The sequence below is a fragment of the Lynx canadensis genome, chromosome D1 (assembly GCF_007474595.2).
Source record: "Lynx canadensis isolate LIC74 chromosome D1, mLynCan4.pri.v2, whole genome shotgun sequence".
In the NCBI taxonomy this organism is placed as follows: Eukaryota; Metazoa; Chordata; class Mammalia; order Carnivora; family Felidae; genus Lynx; species Lynx canadensis.
The window spans coordinates 4,679,133-4,691,183 of NC_044312.2; the positions used below are offsets into that span (position 1 = coordinate 4,679,133).

General features: G+C 39.0%; 1 non-coding gene across 1 annotated transcript; it reads left to right on the top strand.

Annotated features, from left to right (window-relative positions):
• Positions 1 to 2,527: 2,527 nt before the first annotated feature.
• LOC115526663 lies at positions 2,528 to 2,642 on the top strand. The gene has a single exon (XR_003972711.1).
• Positions 2,643 to 12,051: the final 9,409 nt, after the last annotated feature.

Genomic DNA, 12,051 nt, shown 5'->3' on the forward strand with positions numbered 1-12,051 from the left:
CAAGGGAAGAAATGCACAGTCTTGCCCACTGTTATTTAATCCATGCCTAGCATTCTGCCTGTCATTTAGGAGATGGTTAATAAGTATTAGCTGGATGGTCAATGAATTAATGTATCACTGAAGTCAACAAAAAGAAGTAATAAGGAGCAGTCAACAGCTATCAAATGTCACAGTGAAGTCAAGTAAAAGAAAGACAGAAAACTGTAAAATGGATTGGTCAGCACTTTGGGGACCTTTGACAGCAATTTTAGTGGAGGAGTAGGGCAGACTACTGGGTGTAAGGGGTTAAGGAGTGTGTGACAAGTAAAGAAACAAAAAGTTTTCAGCTGAATTAATATTATTGGAGAGCTAACATTATTTACTTTTTAAAACTGTAAGAAATATGACCACTATACTTGAAAAAGGAAATATTACCTTCGTTAAGAACCAAGTAATTGGAGATAGAGAGCACCAAATACACAGCATTGTACATTTGGGGTCCTGGATGCTCTAGGGGAAGATGTATCAATAAAAGAGTGCAATTAGTGTTTTTTTAGATCCAGAGAACATCCCTGTCACCCAGGAAGGGCACTGGTCTCCACTAACACAGGAAAACACCAAAGCAGCAAGTGTATCCTTATGTGGACCAAATATCAACTGAGGAGGCGAATACCTACCAGCTACTCACTTCTGTGAGCTGCAGATGCCCCATAATTACCTTTTAATTATTTAGGCTCCATCAAATTCACATTTAAGTAATGTAACTCAAGCACAACTATATCTCAAATCCATATTGTAAAGAGATTCCAATATTTTAAGGAGATAATCATCCTCTTAGAGAAACCATTTTTTCAGCCTTCCTTCCTCCACTATAAATGACATATAATAGTGTATACCTTTAAGGTGTACAAAGTATTCTTTTGATACATTTATATATTGCAAAACAATTACTCTCATAGTGTTAGCTAACATTTTCAATATGCCACATAATTTTGTGTGTGTGTGTGTGTGTGTGTGTGTGTGTATATATATTATATATAATTTTTTTTCTTTCTGGTAGTGAGAGCATTTAAAATCTACTCTCTGAACAACACCCAAGCATATAATACATCATTGTTAACAATGCTCACAAAGCTGTGCAATAGATCCCAAGAACATATTCATCTTCTAACTGGAAGTTTGTACCCTTTGACTAACATCTCCCCAATCCCCCACCTCCCAGACCCTGGGAATCGCCATTCTGTGAATTTGGCAGTTTTTAGATTCCACTTAGAAGTGACAGCATATAGTATTTGTCCAGAAACAATACTTTTATCAGGAAGACCCTAAGGTTTTTGTCAGCTAGTTTGAAACCCAGATGACACTTTAATAAAAATATTATTCTAGTGTCTTGCCAATCTATAAAGAAATGACTGAAGTTGGTCTCGGCCTCCCAGGGGAGGCTTACCGGTAAATACTATATGCATATGTCTAAATAATAACAAAGGAGAAAGGCTCAAAAGAAATGCCACTGGAAGTGGAAGGTATTATGCTGAGGGAAATAAATCAGTCAGAGAATGACAGATATCATAGGTTTTCGCTCGTATGTGGATCTTGAGAAATTGAACAGAAGACCATGGGGGAAGGGAAGGGAGAAAAATAGATACAAACAGAGAGGGAGGGAGGCAAACCACAAGAGACTATTAAATACAGAGAACAAACTAAGGGTGGCTGGGGCGCAGGGGAGAGGGGGAAATGGGTGAGGGGCATTGAGGAGGGCACTTGTTGGGAGGAACACTGGTGCTGTATGGAAGCCAAGTTGACAATAAATTATATTCATGAGAAAAAAAAAAGAAGTGCCATTGCCTCAATTGTAATTTTAAAGAAAACTGTTTTCAATCTGATGTATCAATACAGTTTCATTTGAATCTCTGTTTGATGATATAAAACCTTCGTAGTTTCAGGATATTCTGGAGTTAAGTAAGTAACAGTATACGTATAATAGTGAAAAGAAAGATCCTTATCAATCTTGGCCTTAATCTGTGAAGAGGTAAACAATGAGTTTCTACTATATTAGAAGCAAATCATTCTCCTTTTACTGCATTTGTGGCATCTCTGCCCCTCTCCAAAAGGAACACAACTATGTCATATATTTACTTTTAAATATAAGTGAACCAAATTAATTGTTTCAAATTTTATGATATAGTTAAAGAAAACAGAGTATACATTCAGATTTTTTTTTTAAATAGGGTTTTAACATCTTTGAGCTAACAAAGAATTTGCTAACAGGGAACTCTCTAATATATTTAAGATTAATTACTGAATACCCAAAGAAGTAGATATTATCAAAAGCATATTAAGTGCTTCAGGGACATTTATGATGGTTAAGTTTAAAGTTTTTAAGTTGGAGAATATGCTAAGATATACTTTAAAACACACATAGGATAGAAATTTTGGTAGAAATATAGCATAATGGAGGTGAAACCAGACTCTTTATAATCTGGGCCACATTTACAGTCTGGGATACATTTTTCACCAAGAAACTACATCTAAAAAGCAGAGCATCCTATGGAAATGATGAAATAGAGACTGGGTGTCGAATATTGTATGATTGGAAATTTTTAATATGTAAATTAAGAGATTAATCTAAGTTTTAAAAAGAGCATCATAAAATTACACTCCAATATTATCAGTTGTTTCTCTTTCCTTTCAGACAGCAAAGCCTATCTGTGTGCCTTTCTTATAAAATACCAGATATTCCCTTGTATTATACATATTTGTCTGCATTCCTCTGTTGACTATAAAACAGATTTAGTAGGACAATAAATGAAAAGTACAACCTCTAAAAACAGTGTGATCTAGAATGAGAAGAAAAAAAACAATGGAGGAAGAAATATAAACCAAAAGAACTTCCCCCTAAGTTGTAGAAAATCCTGAATCTTCAGATGTAAAGGCACAAGTTCCAGCCAGATTTGATAAGGGCATGCACACACACACTCTAATGTTCTCTCTCTCTCTCTCTCTCTCTCTCTCTCTCTCTCTCTCTCTCACACACACACACACACACACACACACACACACACACACACAAGCTAATTACAAAGAGCAGCTGGCTAAGCACCTGCCTCAGCTCTATACCCAAAAACCTGCATTTTTGCATTGCATAAATAGGGCAATGGCTCACAGGCTTTGGCATCTTCCCACAGAGAGCTGCTCTCATCATTTCTCATGCCTGTACTTCTCCCAATCTTTCACCTGGTGGCTAAGAAGGTTGGAGAGGGAATCACAGTGCAAATATGCATGGACTCTGGCTTCCGTTGATGACGACTGTCCCCGCTCAAATTGGAGGCCACTGTAGCAATGGCAGGAGAGTTTCATTTCCACAAGGACAGATCCTCAGAGGGTTTACTTGGAGCCATTAATCACTGCTAATGCCTCTTTGATTGCTACGCCTTCTACAATTATTCAGCTGTGTGATTCACCCTCCTGAACTGCTGCAACCCAGTCTTGGGAGCTACGTGTCTGACCAATTTGTACAGAAATTATTAGGTTTTGGAATCAAAGTTGTGTTATAGTAAAGAAATAAAATTGAGGAGAATCTGAAAATTTTTACCACTTTCCAAATGATATAGGTAAAAGTCAGCCAAAGGCTAAACCTATGAGTTTCCTTAGCCAAAAGTATCAGACTTTAAGTGTGACAGAAATTATCACATCCTATGTCCATGATGTGGCTATTACAGTAGCATATGGCAGCTTTTACAGCATGCATGAAGAAGCAATCCTAGTACTTTTGTACTTCTGGAGAACAATAGCATGGAACTATGTATATGTTTATTTAAAAAATAATTTGTAGCTACACTGTTTCACACAAGATCAGTGACATGAAGTCATCAGATGCCCTGGAACTGCACTAACCCGCCAAACCTCCATCAAAATACAGTAGTCCTCAGGGTGCCTGGGTAGCTCAGTCAATTGAGCATCCAACTATTGATTTCAGCTCAAATCATGATCTCATGGTTCATGGGTTTGAGCCCTGCATCAGGCTCTGTGCTGACAGTGTGGAGCCTGCTTGGGATTCTCTCTCTCCCTCTCTCTGTTCCTCCACAGCTTGTGCTCTGTCTCAAAATAAATAAATATAGTACATACTAAAAAAATATAGTATTCCTCATAAATAGTCATCCTTTGTCTACTTCTACGCCACGAATGATGAAGAACTCCTGAAGCATACTTTCCCGATAATATCTCTAGTGATCACATAGTTCCTTCATTCTTCCACAGAGAAACAATCTATTTCTATCACTTTGGCTCACTGGTTCTATTATACCCTCTGTTTTCCCCACAAAAATCTGTTAAAGTGCCTGAAAATAGCTCACAGGCTCTCCTTTGTCTTCTCATCTTGTTTTCAAAGAACTAATTCAAAATCCATTAAAGGCAGCTCAAAAGAATGATCTTAAATGGATGTGAAAGGCAAGAGTACATGAGAAAAAAGATACAGAACAGGTGTGATTTCGAAGGACATTATAAGTTACCAGGAGGAAGGGAACAAGAAAGCAGCAGAGATAAAAGAGGTCTATTTCAGATAAGAGGAGCTGACGTGAGATGCTTTGACTCCAGGTTTCAGCCCTGTGTGTATATGTGTTCTAACTGGGGAAAAGAGATGTCTGTATTTATTCATCCTCACTAGAGTATACACTTCAAACTGTTTTCCAGTGTCCTGTTTGATTTATTTGCCCTGACCCATCCACAGTTTTCATAGTCCGTTCCCTTTAGATCATACATATGGAGGATGCTAGGCCAGGTAGGGAAGCAAGTGAGGACTATGGAAAAACAGTACCGATGGCACACACATGGACTGAATGAATATCCTCTATGTCTTCTCCATCATGGGTAAGGCCACTGTATGAACAGATGAACAGAGACTGTGCATGCGTGTTACCATTTCCACGGGAATCTGACAGGAACTCTGAGCTACATTTGTCACACCACATCTGGACATATTCCACAAATAGAACACAAGGGCAAGCCTCAGACACACAAGAATTAACAAAAATGGCCAGCTTTTTAAATCAGGAGGGGATACCATCTACATTTGAGCTCCTCTGTTATTGTAAAGAAACCAATAATCTCTTTGGATTCACGGTTTCTTTGGGGAAAGGGTTATGCCCTTATTATTTCTTTTGCTTTGTGACATAGCTGTGTTCATTTTTTTTCTCTGTCCCCTTCCAGTTTTTCTCCATACCCATACACATATTTTACAAAGCTGGATTCACAGTGGACACAAAAACACTTGGCTTTTGCCTATTTTTCTTTTTGTGTAATTGTTTCTCTCTAGCAGAGGCGGGAGTATTTGTAGCTGTCGGTGCTCAGCAGAGCCTTGCTCTAGAAACTGCCTTGAGCTAAATAAGGCTGCCTGACCCAACGTCCCTTCCCCAGGGCAACCTGTATCAAAAGACTTGAGCTGTAATGCAAAGATGAGGCTTCCTGGTCTCCATGGAGGGCAACTGTGAAAAGTTGAGCAGAGTCCTTTCCTGTGACAGCACATGAACCCTGGCCCCTCTCCTTTCTTCACATCCTCACAAGGAAGTAGTCTGGTGACACTATAAAGCTGTAAACACGTGCTACCTAACTTCCAGAAAAAGGGATGATTGGAGGGTGGAGCTGCGAGCCACAAAGCGTTATTCTCAGGACTTGATATCTACAGGGGTTTGCCTGGTGTGTCATCGGTCCTAAGGGTTCCTGAGCACAAATCTTCATCTGAGTCTGTTTCCTGGGGAAATCAGGCTATCACAACATCATCAACATTCTCCCACGCCACAGTGTAATCTTGCCACACTGTTCTCATTGCAACAGCTGCTTAATGTCCTCGGAAGCAGATCATATTTTAATTGACCATTTCCTCACAGTAAGACGGTTGGTTGTTGCCAATATTTTGTCATTATAAAGAGCATTCAATAAATGCCATAGAGCCATTATTTAAAGTTTCTTCTTCTTGTTTTGAATTATTTCTTCACAATAATCTAAGGTGTGGGCCATTACCAAGATGGAAAGGTTTCAGATTACTGATACTAAAGCCTTATAAGTTGTAATATGGCACACCTAAGTTTAATAGGAAGATACACTAAGGAATCGGGGCAGATTATGTTCTACATTATAGTGTCTTTGACCCAAGGCTCCGAACAGAATGCTTCAGAAGCCCAAAGAGAAAAAGAGAACAGAATGTTCTATAATGAACTTATATAGCATTCCATTATACTTGGCTGAGTAAATGAGAGCCTACACAAGGTACCCAGTGTACAATAAATATTTGTTCAGTAGATGTGTGAATGAATAAATGAATATTTAGGTTGCTTTAAATTTTAACTGAAATATGAGGGGGCTCATTAATATAGAAATGTAGATAATGCAGAAAATATGGACTGGATACTAATAAGTCCGTGGCTTTAACTTCTTAAATTATTCCCATTCCAAAGCAAAAGTGATGGTGGTGGTAACAGGGAGAGCCCACATGGGTACGTGTTAGATCCTCTTTTATGCACAACTTAGCAGAGGGACCAACGAGGAGAATTTAAGGAGGAATAAAATAATTGCTAATAAAAGCACTCTGTCAACCAAAAACCAGTAAGCCAACTTTGTCATTATCACAATAGGACACATACAACAAATTCATGCAAAAGAATGCCAAAGACTGGATTTTAGTGAAAACCCCAAATTTTAAATTCGGGGCAGATGAGGAATGAAGACAGTAAGCTGAGCACAGTCTACCTCTGAGATGCACTGACAGATCCTGGAGACATAACCTAAGAATCATCTCCTGTTCTTGTCTCTTAAAATGTCCCAACAAGAATCATTTCTCAAATTAGTCTGACCTCATCAGTACCTTGTGAGCACGCCCTACTATCCAACTCATGTCCTATCACTCAGACCCTCCCTGGGGTTATCACAAGAGAGCATAGGAGGACAAAGAAGGGGACACTCTACTTTTTTTTGAGGGGATAGAAGAAAAACAATGGGACATAGAAGGTGCAAAAGGAAGAAAACAGACCAAAGGCTTAGTTTCTTCCTATAGATAGCTTAATAGGTCAGTTTAGGGGCCACTTGACCCAAAGGAGATATAAAACAAAAATGTCTGTATTCAGAGCTCTTCATTTCCCTATAAACGTTTATCCCTGCCGTATTACTCCTTAACTCCTAAAGAAAACTAAAGGTTCTATGAGAAATCTTTCCTAATATTTGAAAGCAAACAAAAAAGCATTATCCAAAGGTCAACCAAATCTAGTACTTGACAGGAAGAAGATGTTACAGAGCTGTAAGATCTTGAACTTTCAGTCAACAAAAGATGCCTGGGAATTCAAGCTTGTGCAGCCACTCTGGAAAACAGTATGGAGGTTCCTCAAAAAACTAAAAATAGAACTACCCTACGACCCAGTAATTGCGCTACTAGGCATTTATCTATGGGATACAGGTGTGCTGTTTTGAAGGGACACATGCACCCCCATGTTTATAGCAGCACTATCCACAATAGCCAAAGTATGGAAAGAGCCCAAATGTCCATCGATGGATCAATGGATAAAGAAGATGTGGTATATATATATATACACACACACACACACACATATACATACACGATGGAATATTACTCGGCAATCAAAAAGCTTGAAATCTTGCCATTTGCAACTACATGGATGGAACTGGACCATATTATGCTAAGTGAAATTACTCAGTCAGAGAAAGACAAAAATCATATGACTTCACTCATATGAGGACTTTAAGAGACAAAACAGATGAACACAAGGGAAGGGAAACAAACATAATATAAAACCAGGGAAGGGGACAAAACAGAAGAGACTCGTAAATATGTAGAACAAACTGAGGGTTACTGGAGGGGTTGTGGGAGGGGGGATGGGCTAAATGGGTAAGGGGATTAAGGAATCTACTCTTGAAATCACTGTTTCACTATATGCTAACTAATTTGGATGTAAATTAAAAAAAAAAAAAGCCATTCTTTCCAAAGCACTTATTTAGTGTGGTGTAGAGAAAGTCATAAATGAAAGAAAACAAAAACAAAAACAAAAAAACAAACAAACCAAAAAAAACCCGTGGCTTTTCTCTCCTCAGTCCATTCCCAGGACTTGTCAGAATATTGATTGCTATTTCCTTTCTAGCTTCCAGAAGGATGTCAATGGTCAACAGAGTTTGCTTTTTCTATCCCAGTGACAATGAAATGGTTGGCCTGGTGCCCTAGAAGGCAAAGAAATATACTGCTTTTTTTTTTTTTAAGCTTTGTGACCATGGCCACCTTGTTGCAAGTGCAAACCTTGCAATGTGGGCAATCTTCTTTTAAAACAGTGAGCCAATTAACTACAATTCTGTTGCCAGGAGAACTAAGCCAACAGTGAAACTTACTAACATCCCTGTTTGACTTATGAGAATGATCCAAATACATAAATAAGACAAGAATGAAACCAAGAGCAGGCAAGCCTGTTTGTAGTAACAGTAGTACTAAGATATACTCTATCTCCCAAATCCCTATTTTTCTTGCATACTAAAGTGGAAGCAGCCATACCGGTTTGTGAATACCGCTGTTACTTAAATTTCTGCCCCCCATCAGTAACTAGATTCAGCCCACCATTTAATTAAAAATTGTGCCCCCTAAGGATCAAGATTGTCAAGTATGTCACAGCATGAAAATGCATGTGTGGACGTCAGATTGGAGGGGGGTGGTTAAGAATACGTAGGGAGACATGAAATGACATTTGTCTGCCTTGTATGTTGGCTTCTGATCCTAAACAAGTTTGAAATTTGAGTATAATTCACTTAAATCCCATTATTTCTATACAACAATTAGGGCTTTAAAGAATTACACAGAGATGCATTTAAAATGGATATGGTTCTTAGGGTACCTGGGTGGCTCAGTCGATTAAGCATCTGACTTCAGCTCAGGTCATGGTCTCACAGTTCGTGAGTTTGAGCCCCGTGCCAGGCTCTGAGCTGTCAGCACAACTTTGTCAGCCTGCTTTGGATTCTGTGTCTCCCTCTCTCTCCCCCTCCCCCACTCATACTCTGTTTCTGTCTCTCTCTCTAAAATAAAATAAACTTTAAAAAATGGATATAGTTCTTGAAAAGTATTCCATCTATCCAACAAGAAAGAAAATGAGTATCTAGCATGTGCCAGATGCTCTGATCCACTATGAATTGCAACAAGTGGGCCATGGTCATTTTAACTATGTGTGGTAATTGTCACAGGGGTTTTAATCACCTTTAAATAGTTCACTCTAAACTATTAACTCAGTTGAAACACTAAACAGCTACTTAGCATGATGTCCTGCTTAAGGTGAAGATTCTGTTTAACTAACTGTACATGCTGCTGTAGACAGAGGCAGAAAGCACCTAAACACAGAAACACTTTAATAGCACATTGCAATAGTATCTAATGACTGATGACAGACTGTGAAAAGTCATTTACCCTGGGTATTTATTTGTTATGTTTTTTCAATGTTTATTTATTTTTGAGACCTAGACAGAGCACGAGTGGGCAAGGGGCAGAGAGAGAGGGAGACACAGTATCTGAAGCAGGCTCCAGGCTCTGAGATGTCAGCACAGAGCCCAATGTGGGGCTTGAACCTATGAACCGAACTATAACATCATGACCTGACCTGAAGTTGGTCACTTAACCAACTGAGCCACCCAGGCACCCTTCCTATCACTAGAGGCATGAATCACCTGCTCTGAGACCAGTTCCCCGCAGTTTTAGATAAATGGAGTGGGATTATGTTCAGACACTATTCTAATTTCATCTTCAAGGTCCTTAGCACTGCAACAAGTTAATAAGCAAGACCACAGAACTGGAGGAAATACACCTCATAGATGGGCTCTACTCTGGACACTCATTACATGTATAAAATTTGGTGCTTTCATGAGTGACGTTGGGGGAAAAACACACTTAAATATAAAAATAGACTACAAGCTCTTATTCATGTGTTTTAGTTTAGGTTTGGATTTTTTTCTTAATTGGGGCTACCACCAAGTAGAAATACAAAGTCCTTTTGGGCTTACCTATCTTAAGTATCATTTTATTCAACAGCTTTTAGAACTATTTGATTTTGATATAATTTCAAACTTAGAGGATAGTAGCAAACAGTACCAAAGTAGGAATAGTAGGAATAGCACCAAATACTACCAATAGTACCAAAAACTCCCATTTTCTTTTATAAAGATTCATGAATTTGTTAGAAATTTATCCCTTCTGTTTTATTCTCATTCTCTCTCTCTGTCACACACACACACACACACACACACACACACACACAATTTGAGAATTAAGTGGCAAAGGTCCTTCCCTAAATACATTAGTGCATATTTCCTACGAACAAGGATGTTCCCTTACAAAACCACAGTACAGTTTTGAAGATGAGTAAATTTAACTTTGGTACAATATTATCTAATCCACACTCCATATTCCAATTTCGTTTATTGGCCCAGTAATGTTCTTCATGGCTCCTTCCTAGCACAGGATCCAATACAGGATTATTCACAGCATTTGTCTTGTATCTTTAGCTTTCCTTCCTCTGGAACAGTTCCTCAGCCTTTGTCTTTCAAACAATACTTCTGTCAAACAATACCTACCCTTCCAGGCCCCCTACCTTATTGGTGTGGTTACAAAGGACTAATATAGAACCTAACCACTAGATACCCACAGTCAAGGTGGAGAGAAAGACCTGGAGATGATTAGGAAGCACACCATGAAATGTGCTGTAATAGAAGGATAAGTTAGGTTCCTCCCATTTTTATCAGTTCAAAGCCCTTGTTCTCTAGATCCTTATTTGTTTCCTATCTTCATAAGAAAATACACTTATAGCCAGAATCACCATTAGCCAAAGTTATTTGTAAAATGTCTTTTAGTTCAAGGAGTTGGCCAAAGTTATGTATGTATGTATGTATGTATGTATGTATATATGTGTGTGTGTATGCATAAAAGGGTACTATATGTATATAATACAGTATGTAAATATGTGTACATATATATGTGTATATATGTATGTATGTATACATGTATGTATGTATGTATATGAGGGTACTATATGTATATAATACAGTATGCATATATGTGTATATATATATATACATATACACACATACAGTAGTTTATGGCAATACATGCACACACACACACACACACACACACACACACCAAGTTGCCTTTTCTTTCCTTTCCTTATCTTTTCTTTCCTTTACTAAGAAACAGAGATGGTTCTTTTAAACAGGAGATGTGCTATAATTGCTATTTTTAGAAACAAAAAAATGTGACCTGGTAAAAAGAACCATGTCTCTTTATAGTTAGAAAAGCTATATTCAGGGGAAGAGCCAAGATGGCGGAACAGCATGGAAGTTTTTTGTGTGTTTCCTGTCCATGAAATACAGCCAGACCAACACTAAACCATCCTACGCACCTAGAAAACTGATTGGAGGATTAACACAACAATCTGCACAACCTGAGCCACAGAATTCAGCAGGTATGTGGTGTGGAGAAGTGAACTTGGGGAGCGAGAAGCTGCGAAAGGTAGGGAATCACTTTTGTGGACAGAGAGAAGATGGAAACTGGGGAAGGGGGGAGAATACAGGAAAAGTACCCCTCCCCAAAAGTAGCTGGAGAGAAAGTGGAAAATTGGAAACAGTCGCAGGGACTAAACTAAACAGGGAGAAAGGAGAAAGGAGAGTGTTTAAATTCCATTAAGACTGTAAACAAGGGGAACACAAAGGCTGCAGCTCTGCAGCTCGATACCTGGCAGTGCTCTGGGGGGAAGGGCGAATCCCCAGGAAGAGAGTGGGGTCCAGGAGGTTCTCAGGCCACATGGGGAAAATCAGTTCCACTGCTGGAAGAACATTTGGTAGAGACTGTTGAAGCCACCTGGTCCCAGCAGACCCCAGAAGGTGACCACATTCACTGGTGCTGGGGCAAGGTCATTAAGGGTGAAGCCTGATGCCAGATGTGTGTTGTGGTTTTCCGTCATCCCTGAAACACTGCTGCTACACTATCTCCCAAACATTTTCTGGGGCCAGGTGGCAGCTGGCCGCAGTCTTGGGGCACAGGCAACA